At 37.9% G+C, this 12,150-nt stretch overlaps 1 protein-coding gene across 1 annotated transcript in view; it reads left to right on the forward strand.

Moving 5' to 3' along the window:
- Positions 1,147-12,150, forward strand: part of LOC110268644 (putative disease resistance protein RGA4) — a 19,759-nt gene continuing 8,755 nt past the window's right edge. Inside the window, exons 1-2 of the mRNA XM_021115213.1 lie at positions 1,147-1,345; positions 1,780-1,854. The gene's annotated coding sequence lies outside the window, so the exon portion shown is untranslated. The remainder of the gene's footprint in view (positions 1,346-1,779; positions 1,855-12,150) is intronic.

The raw sequence follows: 12,150 nt of genomic DNA on the forward strand, positions 1-12,150 counted from the left end.
AAACCCCCCATCCCCACCCCGACGTGTGCGCTGCAAGCTGCATCCCGCCACTGCAAACCGGCGCATCCCTCATCCCCGACCCAAACTGCAGCGCTCAGCCTCCGCGCGCCTACTCCTGTCGCAGGAAGGAACTGCTTCGCACCTGAAGCAGTTGAACATCCGACCTTTGCGGCGCCGCGTGAACCGGAATAGTGATCGTCACCCACGCAAACCGCAGAACCGAACCTCCTAAACCAACCATCCACGCGTAAAGTAATTGTGAACATCCAGTTATACGTAGACAAGAACATCCGACATTTGTGCGTAAAGATAATCATGTAAGCAATAAGTGGTATCATATACGCAGAATGACTATTGACTATCTATTTTGTTTAATAATTAACCATCCAGATACATATTGAAATGAACCTTCAGTTATGGTCCTGGTTGGAGTTGCTGCGATGGTTGCAACGTGGGTTGCTGCGGTGCGGCGAGAATAACGCACACGATCGTAATGTACCAGTGGTGGGTGGCCTTTGCGCACGGCGGTGAGAAAGGTGTTGGTTGGAGTCGTTGCGCTGGTGCGGTGCGACGAGAACAACGCACACGATCGGAAGGCAATGGTGGTGGGTGACCTCTACGCACAGCTGGGAGTACCGAGAAGAAAGAGATAGAGAGGATAAGACTGTATAAAGAGAGAGTCTGTGTGTTGGTATAACTGATTGCAATCCTAATTTGTTTCAAATTTAAAATTAAAAACTATTCAAAAATTAATTGATTATGATTTGGTTTTAATTATAATTTAATTCTTATTGTACACATTGTACAATATACATATATTGGCTCCTTATACTTTCTTGTTATGATAATTTAATTCGGTATCATTATTGATCATCAATAAGATTGACATTATATATATATAATGGGATAAAAAAACAATATTAGTAGAGTAAAGTTCATATGTTATGTATTATTACTTTTAAAAGTTCATATACCTTTCTGACTGAGAAGGTTTAGAATCCCATTTTATATAGTATATACTTTGATGAAGAAATCATCCAAGTAATCCAATGCAAACTTAACTTTATTGTTTAATGTTTCTAAAATGATTTCAAGAAGAAAGATTTATTTTGCGTGCTTTATGATATATTCTCTTAAGAACCGTTTTGTTTGATTTCATAATATAATTGCTCTTCTTTTAATTTATGTTATCCTGCAAAGAACAAAGTCCCTTTCTCTCACTCTCAGCACCTCATCTATCCCATTCTCAAATTAAACTCTTACTCTTAATTAATTCCATTCAGCAACTTATCATACATTATTTTCGCCTCAATTTATTTGTGGCACACAAGTTTGACACTCTTCCGTAAGTGGTTTTTTTTTCTCTACAATGTGTAATTATTATTATTATTATTATTTTTATTTAATTTATACCAGTGATGACGAGGATCCTAAAAACATTTGTTAAGGTTATTAAAGTAGTAAATTTCATGGATAAATAATTTTTAAATTAAAATTCAATGCATTAAACACTAAAAAAACTAGTTATTTTTTAATGGATTATCAAAATACTTGAAGTTGGCTAACACCCCTTTCAATTTCATGTCAAATCTTTTTTCCTCTAATATATACGGTGTCAACTTAATATAGAGTTAGAGTTAGATTTATTTTGTATATATGAAATGTACAAATACATACATCTTTATAACACTTGGCCTATTTTGATGAACATATGTTCTACCTCTATTAGCAATGTTGAAATAATCATGATTTGTTTCCTTCTTCTATTGTGGCAATTAGATTCGAGTCCTAAGATTCTTGAAGGTTCACTTGGATTATCAGGTTTAATTTGGAGATTATATTATAACTTACCAGGTTTGTATCTCGTCCTTCATTCTTTGTTAGCATATCATTTCACATTAGAACGATGATTTATAATGAGAATAAAATAAATAGTAAAATTTAGACTATTACTATATTAAGTCATAAAGTTTCTTAATAGGTTTTAACCTTCGCCATTTATATAATTATATTATATAAATTTGTCTTTTCTAAATTCATATCAAAGTTGTCAAATTCACAAACCTAAAAAAATTCGTAGAACTCACCTAAGACTAGTAAACTTGCATGAGACTAATAAATTTGCATGAGTTTACTTGTTATGAATTTTTAAAGAAAATATGTATATATCGTCATACATAAAATATGTATATTTACTTAAATCTAGGCATTTAAAATTAATAACTTTAACCCAAAACACATAATAAACTAAAATATATAGTAATATAAGTTATAATAAGTATTATACATTCAAATCCTCTACAATTATATAATAAATACTTATAATTAAGCACTCTGAGTCTAAATCTCAACATTAAGACAACATAAAACATACACAAAGATAATCAAAGCTAGCAGACAAAATAAAAGAAATACAACTAATCAATGATTAAAAGTTGTATTAGACTAAACTCAAATCTTCTAACATCAATCTTCATGGCATCATAAATTGAGGAACTTATTCCATAACCAACATTCTCAAGCACTCTGCCTGTCCTTAACAAATTCAAAATCATTCAACAACCACTCTTAAAGTATTTAACTTAAAAAAAAAAACATTTGACAATTAAACATTCAAGTTCAACAGTTTATTGACAATTAAATTTAATCAAGTTACTAACAATCATGAACCATCATTTAAATAAACTATTAACATATAAGAATTTAGCATAAACATAAATTATAATTAATTATAATACTGTAATGAGGAATTAATAAGTAGATGCTAACATCTCACTGAGGCACCTAAGAGAAATAATATATAAACAGCTTAGCCTTGAGAATTATCATGGGATTAAAAACAAAGACAATTCAAAGCAATTAATCTTTGTAAGAATTAGTTTTGGTAAAACACCTCGCAGTATAAACCAAGCATGTTCTTTTGCATTACAATAGAAAAATATAATATGCAATAACTAAAGCAAAAAAAATTAAAAGAGAAAAAAAAACCTATCAGAAGTAGGGGCTCAAAGTAAGGAAACTGGGGCAAACTCAAAAGCTCAACTCAATGAATCAAAACTAGATGCAGCAATGACTAGGTATCCAACAACGATGGCCAGCTGTGATGACAAGGATCGACAGCCAGGAGACATAGCAACGATGGAGAATGACAAAGCAGATCGACCGAAAAGAAGAATCCCTTCACCGCTAGTTTTGCACGATAACTTCTATCTGGTCGTGATTGTCACACTTTATTTTTTAAATCCATTTGTTACTGTACAAGATGTCTCCGGTACGGGTTGAGAGATGGATCGAGAACTTGCGGGTCGAGGCGGATGCCAGATTATTTGACTGGAGCAATGGGGGGTGGTACCTGCAAAGACACTCCGACGCTCAAGTCAGAATGGATCTAAGAGGTATAAGGTGTGAGGAATGAATGAATACCTGGAGGGACCTGGGTCCTCTATTTATAAGTGATGGTAAATATCTTATCTTATCTTATCTTATTTGGCTAAGATAAGGGAGACATTTGAATTCGAAAGTTGGTTCGGAGCTCTGGTGGGTCGGTTCCGGGCCTTCTGGAAGGGCGAAGTAGGTCGGACCCTGGTAACCGGGTTCGGGGACCGTTCCGGGTGTAGGATCCGTAATAGTTACTAATTGCTTTTCTTCTGTCCGGGAGTGGGACAAGCTCCCACGTCTTGTTTCTACGTAGTGCTTCCATTTCTTTTTGCATGGCTGCCATCCATAAAAAAAATGTGGACTTTCAACAGCCTCTTGAAAGGTTGATGGTTCTCCATTTTCAATAACAAAATAATATGCATCATGATAAGTCATGGCATAGTGGGCATGCCATGATGATTTTCTCAGTTCACGTGTTGTTCTGTGAGCTTCAGCTGGTCCTTGTTCAACTTGCTCAGGTTCTGCTTCAGAAGTGTCCTTTTCTCTAGACTTATTATTCATGTATATTGTATTAGTTTCTTTAGTGCTACTGTTATTTTCTTGCTCTTTTTGTAACTCGTTTTCATCAAATATAACATCTCTACTGACAATAACTTTGTGGATAGTGGAATCCCATAAACGATACCCCTTTACATTGTCAGCATATCCCAAGAAGATACACTTTTTTTATTTAGGATCAAGCTTTGTTCTTTCTTGGATATTAAAAATCACATAAACAGGACATCCAAACATATAGAGAGAAGAATAATCAGGTGGCTTATCTTGCCACATCTCCAATGAAATTTTCAACCCAATTGTTGTTGACGATGATCTGTTAATCACATAGCAGGCTGTTTTGACTGCTTCTGCCCAGAAAAACTTGGCTAATCTTGCAGTCTGCAACATAGCTCGACTTCTTTCTAGAAGAGTTCTGTTCATCCACTTTACAACACCATTTTCCTGAGCTGTATATGCAACTATGAATTGCCTCTGAATACCCTCGTGCTTGTAAAATATAGTGAAATCACCATCAGTGTATTTTCCTCCCTTGTCTGTCCTCAAGCACTTTATTTTCTTCTCACTTTCACGCTATATTCGTGCTTTAAACTCCTTAAATACTAGAAACACATCTGACTTCTTCTTGATGGAAAATACCCAGACTCTTCGTGAGTAATCATCTATGAAGGAGACAAAATATTTTGTTCCTCCTAATGATAATTCTGGTGATTCCCACACATCAGAATGAATCAAGTCTAGTATGCGTTTGCTTTTAGCGGTTGATCTTTCAAACTTTAATCTATGCTGTTTGCTTGTCACAAGTGCTCATAGAAAGGTAGATTCACCGTTTTAAGCCATGGAAGGAGATTATATTATGCAAGAACCTATAGACCACATTCTGACATATGGCCTAATTTGTGATGTCACAATATCGTTGTGTCTTCTTGGTTTGCAGATGCAACTGATGCTTCTACATCTCGAACTGCATCTCTAGAAAGCAAGTAGAGATTGGTTGTTAGCCATTTTGCCTTCATAATCACACAAGCACCATTAGTCACCTTCAACAATCAACTTTCAATATTGATCTTGTACCTTTAAGAACCTAACAGCCCAACGGATAACAAATTTTTCTAAGGCCATTCACATGTCTTGCACCTTGAACTATATGGATGGAACCATCAAACATCTTAATTTTGATGGTACCGATTCCCACAATTTCTAAGGTGTAACACCCTACCACATAAAACTTTACGCTTAAGTCGTAAAATAGAGGTGGTGTGGTATTACGACCTCTAAAATAAAATGTATACATGTAATAGCAGAAAGATTGTAATATGCTAGGAACCTTGAAGAATAGGGGAAATAAAAATCGCGAAATAAAAGCGCAACGCTCAAGGAACGAATTAATTTGCGTGCTAAGAAAACTATAACTATTAAACATAAGATAATAAAAGTAGAATAGAATGCCAAAGATACAAAATAACAAGCTCCTATCTCAACCCGCGAAGTCAAGACTGGCCAGAGAATATTTACACACACACACACACACACACACACACACATATACATATCCAAAATCTAAATGTACATAAACACAATCCTGCCTCTCCATAAACCTCTAAGAGGATCAAAAAGAATAAGTTATGCAGAGAGAAAGCTAAGTACATATATACATATATATATATATATATCACAGCACAACAAAATAACCCAGTAACCACTTTGCCTCAGGTATCCAGACGCCTATTGAGATGCCTCTCGACCTGCATCTGAAAAACAACAACATAGTATGGAATGAGAACCGGAGGTTCTCAGTATGGTAAAGGTGCCACACACATAATATATAAGGTCCTGGGAATGCCAGAGGCAATCCTAGAATGGCGACACTCAAATTATAGAGCTTAAAGTATTAAACAGAAGCCATAAAAGGTGGTTTTCTAAAAGTATCTAAACATAACTTAACTTAACGTTAAATCTAAGTCCGATACTGCCATTCCTCTATACCTCCATCTCCGTCAGCATTTCACAGATAGATAAACAGATAAAGGCAAACACAAGAAGGTTACAAATACTACAGGTAACGAATATACATATAGCATGGCAAGTACACTTAGGCACACCCAGTTAATGCACAAGCAAGTACTTCAAGTAATATACATATGATGCATGCATGTCCTATGGCTGATGAGGCTCATCTGTCGGTTATCTAGCCAACCCGACAAGTCCGAAAACCTTAGACTGTCCCTCAACGTGCATCCCCAAGAGTCTATGCATAGCTTTTTCTCAAATAATCAATATTGCTCAATGGGGGTTACATTCCCGGGAATTTATAGTGCCTGGTCACCCTTACGTCGTAGGGTCAACAGAGAGTATCGAGTTTTCAACCTGGTACACGTGGTGGCAACCCACGGTACTTTATCTAGGGAATCTCGTATCTCAAATCATTTAATCATCCAAGCCAAGTATCATGCATAATCATTCATTTCAATATCCAGCCAAGTATCATATATGATTATTCGTAACATTTCATAATCAACTCATCACTTTTCAACTTTACTTCACCTTCAAGTTATTCCTACCTACTAACTTCATTTGATTTATCAGGTTTAACACTATTATTTATGACCAAAGGAATGAAAATAGAGGTTTAGAAGTTTGAAATAGGTTTTAAAACCTCAAAAATCATGTTTGTTGGAACAGGTGCCACGCGTATGCGTGGCTCACGCGTGAGCATGGGTGAAAACTCCATGTCACGCGTACGCGTGGACATGCTTGTTTACCGTACGCGTGCACATGGGACCGGTCGCGTATGCATCACCAAAATTTCATGCCACACGTACGCTTGGGCCACACGTACGCATGGACATGCGTTCTTAAAAAAAAAGAATTAACAGAGAGCTGCACAATCAGGGAAAACCACCTGCATATCCACATATTCTTTACCAAATTTTCCAATGGCCATAACTTAATTGTTTTAAATCGTTTTTCTTCCGTTCTTTGAACGGCATAAATTTCACGAACCCAATTTTCATTTAAAACAAGTTATAATCAATTTAGGGTTCCAAAAGCCAAGTTATAGCCCGTCAAAGTTTAGTCAAAAACCAACGTTTTCAAAAGTATCCAAACCTCAATTTTCAATAAAAAACTTCACTCCTTTCCTTGTTAAATTTGCCAAACCCAACACTAACACCATATACCAATAACAAAACTCAACACAAGTTTACACCATTTATCAACTACCATTCAATAACACTAAACAATTCATTCCTCGATACCTGAAAAGAGATGTGGGTAGTCCTTCCGCATATCTGATTCGAGTTCCCAAGTATGTTCCTCGATACCAGCTCGACTCCAAGCTACTTTTACCAATGATACTTCCTTCCCGCGTAATCATTTAAAATTGGTGTCATCAATTCTCACCGGAATTACTGGGAGTGTTAGATCTTCTCTTACTTGGATTGGTTCCGGTTCCAAAACATGACTTGCGTCAGGAGTATACTTCCGAAGCTGTGACACATGAAACACATCGTGCAAATTCGAAAGATACGGCGGTAAGGCAATTCTATAAGCCACTGGCCTAATTCTTTTCAGGATCTCAAATGGCCCAATATAATGGGGATTCAGCTTCTTGGTCTTAATAGCTCTTCCCACTCCAGTGGTTGGTGTAACCTTCAAAAAGACATGCTCTCCTTCTTCAAACTCCAAAAGCTTTCACCTCTGATCAGCATAGCTCTTCTGACGGATCTGGGCTATAAGCATTCGGCTACGAATCTTCTTTATCTGCTCAGTAGTTTCAGCTATCATCTCAGGCCCTAATAAACTTCTTTCTCCAGTTTCATACCAACATAGCGAAGATTGACATTTCCTGCCATACAGAGCCTCATATGGAGCCATTTCGATGCTTGCATGATAGCTATTATTATAAGCAAATTCCACTAATGGCATATACCGATCTCAGCTCGCCGGCTGGTCCAAAACACAAGCCCTTAGCATATCCTCCAAGGTCTGAATAGTTCTTTCTGACTGACCATATGTCTAAGGGTGATATGCAATACTCAAACTTAACTGGGTCCCAAATGCGCACTGAAAGGCCCCCCAGAACCTTGAGGTAAAACGAGGATCTCTGTCAGAGATAATGGTAGAAGGCACGCCATGCAACTTGACAATCTCTTTGATATACATTCTAGCCAATTCCTCCATTGTGCAACTTATTCGAATGGGATGAAAGTGAGCTGATTTTGTCAGTCAATCCACAACCACCCAAATAGCATCACAACCAGACCGGGTTCTAGGCAACCCTATCACAAAATCCATTGCGATACTCTCCCATTTCCATTGTGGAATCTTTAAAGGCTAAAGGGTCCCTGATGGTCTCTGATGCTCGATCTTAACCTTCTGACACGTTAAATATTTAGATACATGCAATGCCACATCATTCTTCATTCCTGGCCACTAGAACATCGCTTTCAGATCTTGGTACATTTTGGTACTCCCCGGGTGAATTGAGAACCCGCTCTTATGAGCTTCCTTCAAGATACTTTGTCGCAGGTCTCCGACATCTGGCACAACGATTCGGTTCTTGAACCTCCACAAATCATCCTGACCTTCTGACACTCTCCACTATTTTCCCCGTTCAACTGCTAGTAATACCTTACATAACGCTTCACTATCTCGATGAGCCTTCAGAAGTTCTGATTTAAAATCACTTAAAATCTGCAACTGACTCAAACACAGAATTTCAGATTCTTCTCTAACTCCCAAATTTAAACCTTGAAATGCCCTTAGTAACTCTTCTTCCTGTAGCATCATCCAAGCTGCATACAAAGACTTACGACTCAAGGTGTCCGCCACAACGTTCGCTTTTTCTGGATGGTAATTCAATTCAAAATTATAATCTTTTAGAAGCTCCATCCACCTCCTCTGACGCATATTCAACTTTTTCTGCTCAAAAAGATACTTCAAACTCTTATGGTCTGAGAAAATATGAAACTTAATGCCATAGAGATAGTGCCTTCAAATCTTTAAAGCAAACACAACAGCAGGAAGTTCTAAATCGTGAGTCGGATAGTTCATCTCATGCGGCCTTAACTGCCATAAGGCGTATGCTACAACATTCTGGTGCTGCATCAGAATGCTCCCTAAACCCTTCAGTGATGCATCACAGTACACTTCAAACGGTTCACTTGATTCAAGTAATATCAATACGGGTGCAGTAGTCAACCTATGCTTCAATGCTTGAAAACTCTCCTCACACTCCAGAGTCCAGACAAAAGGCGTATCCTTCCTAGTCAACTTAGTTAAAGGTAAGGCGAGCTGTGAAAATCTCTTAACGAATCTGCGATAATAACCTGCTAGACCTAGGAAACTCCTAATCTCTGTTACTGAGGTTGGTCACTCCCAATTCATCGCTGCTTCCACTTTAGCAAGATCCACACCTATTCCCTGCTTACTCACCACGTGACCAAGAAACTTCACCTCACTCTTCCAGAACTCGCATTTAGATAACTTAGCATATAACTTCCTGTCTCTCAGAATTTGTAGTACAGTTTGCAAGAGATCAGCATTCCCCTCTTCAGTCTTAGAGTAAACAAGAATATCATCAATGAAGACAATAACAAACTTATCTAGATACGGCCGGAAAATTCTATTCATATAATCCATGAATATTGCTGGAGCATTAGTTAACCCAAAAGACATCACCATATATTCATAATGACCATAACGTGTCTGGAAAGCAGTTTTCAGAATATCTTCATCTCTAACCCTTATCTGGTAATACCCGAATCGCAGATCAATCTTAGAAAACACACCTGCACCCTGTAATTGATCCATTAGGTCATTGATTCTAGGTAGCAGATATTTATTCTTTACAGTGATCTTATTCAATTGTCGATAATCGACACACAAGCACATACTTCTATCCTTCTTCTTTACCAGTAACACTGGTGCTCCCTACGGAGAAACACCTGGTCGAATAAAGTGCTTACCTAACACATTTTCCAGTTCAGCCATTTCTAAAGGTGACATCCTGTAAGGAGTAATCAAAATCGGACCGGCTCCAGACACCAACTCAATTGCAAATTCAACCTCTCGGTTAGGTGGAAATTCATTAATATCATCTGGAAATACATCTGGATATTCGCATACAACCGAAATATGCTCTAAATTCTGATCATCACCTGATACTCCCGCAGTTAATAACATAATATCCTGACATTCAGTTCCAGAACATTTTACTATCATAGAGTTCAAATAATAACTATTCACCACAACCGGCGCTTCTTATCCTTCCGGCATAAACTGTACTAATTTCTCAGAACAATCAAGCAAAACATGATTTTTAGATAACCCATCCATTCCCAAGATGAAATCAAGACCAGTTATCGGTAAACAAATCAAATCATGAACAAATTCACGTTGTTGCACTCGAAAGGGAACTTGTGGACATCCTATCCTAGTCACCATAGCTTCATGAGTAGCATTATACACTTTCAAATCATAACCTAAAACTACCATTCTTAATCCTAACTCATTAGCCTTCTCAAATGCAATAAATGAATGAGTTGCTCCTAAATCAAATAAAGCATTTAAGATTTTACCAGCCATTTCACAGTTACCTCTAATCAGTATCTCAGATCCCTCAGCACCTACTGCAGAAGTGGTGTATACTATCCCCGGCTGCTACACCCTACCAGTCTCGTACTTCTTCTTCTCTGGACAATTATTGACCATATGCCTGGCCTGTCCACAAAAATAGCATACCCCAAGTCCTAACCTGCACAGAACTCCATGATGATACTTTCTGCACCTCTGACAGTTCAAATACTGTTGTGGCTGCTTTCCAAACCTTCTTCCCTGATTAACATTAGTATTCGGCCTTCGGAGCAAAGTTCCTCCCTGAAGGCCTCTGAAAAGGCACCCTCAAACTTCTTTTCTCTGCTGCCTCTTTCTCATACGATCTTCAGCCACCCTACTCTTATTCACCAATTCAAAAAATACTCTGATCTCCATTGGAGCAATGAAGCTCAGAATATCGCTCTGAAGATCTCCCTCATATTTAATACACTTACATTCAACAAAATTTGTAGGCGCACCTTGACAGATACGAGAAAAGCGATATAACTCCTCAAATTTGCTAGTATACTCAGCAACAGTCACCTGTCCCTGCTTTAACTACATTAATTCAAGTTCCTTGGCCTTTGTGGCTGAATTAGGAAAGTATTTTTTATAGAATTCTGTTTGGAAGACCTCCCAAAGAATCGCAGCACCATCAGGCTGCAATATACGTTGTGTTTCCTGCCACCAATACTGAGCCTCACCTTGCAGTTGATAAGTTCCAAATTCAACCCATTGTTCTTCAGGAACCTGTTGAGCCTGCAATGTTCGTTCCATAACTTGAATCCAATTATCTGCATCAGTGAGATTTGAGGTTCCCCTAAAGGTCGGAGGGTGAACTTTCAAAAATGTAACAAGTGCCATAGGACTGTCCTCATCATTATTATTCCCATGATTACCCTGGTTTATCTGATTACCCAGTGCCTCGACTGTCGCCTGCATAGCTGCAGCCATATTTTTCAGGGCAGCCATAAAGTCTGCTGGATCAGTCCCTGCTGGGCTAGGAGTAATAGTGCCTATCCTACCTCTATCTCGCCCGTGACCGCGTCTGCGAGTCGACATCTGGTCTCTATACACACCAAACAAGTGATATTAAGTTGAACAGTCTCAATATTGCAGGTCTAATCCTTTAAGTTCCAAATGCATGCTCACAAACGTTTATGCCATATATATCAGTCAGATATCCTAATAGCACATAAACACATATACAGAGAATGCACAGAAGCACAATCAGTCCGTCTTTCAGGCTCTATAGGAACGAACTGCTCTGATACCATAATGTAACACCCTACCATACAAAGCTTTACGCTTAAGTCGTAAAATAGAGGTGGTGTGGTATTACGACCTCTAAAATAAAATGTATACATGTAATAGCAGAAAGATTGTAATATGCTAAGAGCCTTGAAGAATAGGGGAAATAAAAATCGCGAAATAAAAGCGCAACGCTCAAGGGACGAGTTAATTTGCGTGCTAAAAAAACTATAACTATTAAACATAAGATAATAAAAGCAGGAATAGAGTGCCAAAGATACAAAATAACAAGCTCTTAACTCTGCCCGCGAAGTCAAGACTGGTCGGAGAATATTTACACACACACACACACACACACACACACACATA

The sequence above is a fragment of the Arachis ipaensis genome, chromosome B02 (assembly GCF_000816755.2).
Source record: "Arachis ipaensis cultivar K30076 chromosome B02, Araip1.1, whole genome shotgun sequence".
In the NCBI taxonomy this organism is placed as follows: Eukaryota; Viridiplantae; Streptophyta; class Magnoliopsida; order Fabales; family Fabaceae; genus Arachis; species Arachis ipaensis.